The sequence below is a fragment of the Condylura cristata genome, unplaced genomic scaffold, assembly GCF_000260355.1.
Source record: "Condylura cristata isolate star-nosed mole 26May11 unplaced genomic scaffold, ConCri1.0 scaffold00004, whole genome shotgun sequence".
NCBI classification, from domain to species: Eukaryota; Metazoa; Chordata; class Mammalia; order Eulipotyphla; family Talpidae; genus Condylura; species Condylura cristata.
The window spans coordinates 462,995-465,494 of NW_004567105.1; positions in this window are offsets into that span (position 1 = coordinate 462,995).

Consider the following 2,500-nt stretch of genomic DNA (forward strand, 5'->3'; position numbering starts at 1 on the left):
GCCGCCAGCTGTGTCCGCGTCCGGCCCACTGCCGCTGGCCGCCGGACACTCGGAGACCGCCATCTGACCTCTGCCCGCTGGGCGGGGCCTGGAGTGCCAGTGCCGGCGGCGGTGAACACCAGGCCCCGGGTCTTCCCCGGAACCGAAACTGCTGCTTATAGGTGGGAGACGCGGCCGGCAGGTGCGCGAGGGCGCGGGGCCTGGGTGGGGTCACTCCCGGGCAGGGCGGCGGGGCAGTGGGGTCACTCCCGGGCAGGGCGCGGGGCGGGGCAGTGGGGTCACTCCCGGGCAGGGCGCAGGGCGGGGCAGTGGGGTCACTCCCTGGGCAGTGGGGAGGGCAGGGCGGCTCCAGCGGGCGCCCACCTGCAGGGAGGGGTGGGCACTTGACCGTCCGCAGTGGGCGGCCCCCTCTCCCTCTCCCGCCTGTCTGTCACTGTCGCAGGCCAAGAGCCGTCTTGCGTTAGGCTCCTGGGTTTAGAAAGCGCAGGAAGGAATTTAGGAGAAAGCAGCAGGTGTCCGCGCCTGGCCAGCTGCTCCTGCCCTGATGTGGCATCCGCCTTTTCCTCCTGTGGGTGGGGTGGAGGCGGGGCCCTCCGGTGGTCAGCCAGGGCTCCCCAAAGTAACAGACTGGACAGGTAGGAGGGCCGGGGAGATGCCCGGGGGAGGGGGAGGGGCACTGGCGGCCCCAGTTTGCGGGAAGGAGCCGCGCGGGTCGGAGCTGAGGTGCCGGAGGAGGAATTCTCTCCCGGGGACTCTGGGTTTTGTTTTTGTTACGCACAGAGAATGGGGGTGCAGGCCAGAGGCGCAGGGGTGAGAGGACCCACCAAGGCAGAGTGGGGAGCAGGGCAGGCAGAGCCACTGAACCTCACTGCTGAGGGGGCAGCCAGGGCACAGGCGGGATCTGGGGTGCCCTGGGGTCACCTCAGGGCGGGAGCGAGCTCACTGACGCGCTGTGGCCGGCCTGCAGGGCTGCGCTTAGCCGCTGCGCCCCCAGGGGGGCCGGACTCGGGCTTTGCCGAAGACCTTCAGCTGACTGGGCACAGCCCACCCACGTCCGGGGGTCATCGGCACGACTCGGAGCTCGCTCACGTAAATCTTAATCATGTCCCAAAAAATCCGCCTTCCTGGCAACCGCGCCCTTTGGCCCCTCGCCTGGAGGCAGCAGGGCCCAGGCAAGGGCACGTGACATTAACGGCCACAGGCAGGCGTCCACTGCCCAGCACGTGCCCAAAGTGGGCAGTGGGAGGACTCCGACACGCCTGCGAGCCGCGGCCACTCAGGGCCACAGCCACAGCCGCCCGGCACCGCCCTCGGCCGCCGCCCGCCCTCCAGCCCGCAGCTCCCCGGCCCGGATCACGCAGCCCTACGGTCCTTCGGAGCCACCCACGCTGCTGCCGTCTTTCCGTGAACGGCTCGTGCTTTCTCAGTGCCGCGCAGTGTTCCGCCGCGTGCGCCCTGTGACCTGGCCAGCACGTGGCCGCTGGGGTCTTCTGGTCCTGCCTGAGGCCGCGCCAGGGCTTGTGGTGACCTCCCAGGAGCAGGACCGCTGCTGACTCCACGGCGGGGCCCAGCTCATGCTGCCCCTGCACAGGCAGCACGTGGGCGCCTGCTGCAGCCCCGCTGGCCACGCGGTGACGAGGCGCCCTTGGCTGTCACCGTGCTGCGGGGAGGAGGCGTCTCCTGGAGGCTCCTCTGAGCAATTCCCTAGCGACCAGCATCTTGGGAATCTTCTCTGCGAATTTGCATATATGCAAATAGACCCTCTCTGATCAAGTGCCCTCAGCTTTTTATCAAGTTGTTGGTTTTCCTGATTTTCCTGGATCCAGGCGCTAATCAAAGGCAAAGGTAGCAACTGTGCGGGGCGCTGCCCCCCGCAGCCCTGCGCTGCGGTGGGGGAGGGGCGGCGTGGGCCCGCGGGACCCTCCGCGGCGATGACTTCACGCGTCCGCTCACCTTGGGCACGGCACGAGCTGTGCATGCAGGTTTAATTCTTGCCAAGTTGGATATTCGATTTTTCCGACGCCGCTGGCTTGGAGAAGGACGTCCCCACTCTCCGGGCACCGCCGTCCAGCGGCTCCCGGCCGCCGCTCTCCGCCGCCGGGGCTGCCGCGCGGGAGCTTGGCGGGGTCAGTGCTGCCCGGCCGCCTCTCCTGCTTTCCTCTCACAGATTGGCTTTAATTATTTATTCAAACACGAGCTGGGGTGCAGGCCAGAGTGGGGTGAGCCGACTCCCCAGTGACGGAGAGGGGAGCAGGACGGGGGTCCACCGAGGACGCCGGCTGCGTGGGGGGAGGGGGCCAGCTGCGCCCTGGGGTCCCTCCCTGGCCTTGCGCTCAGCCAGCGGCTGCTCCCCGCGCCCCAGGGAGGCTTCTCTGCCTTTTCTCTAACAACATCGGGCTTCTGCGCCCTCTGGAATTCCATTCCCAAGGCCGGGGCTCCCCAGCTACCGCCCGCCTGAGGGGGCCGCCCCCCCACCAGCGCCCCCTCCTGGCGCCCACGC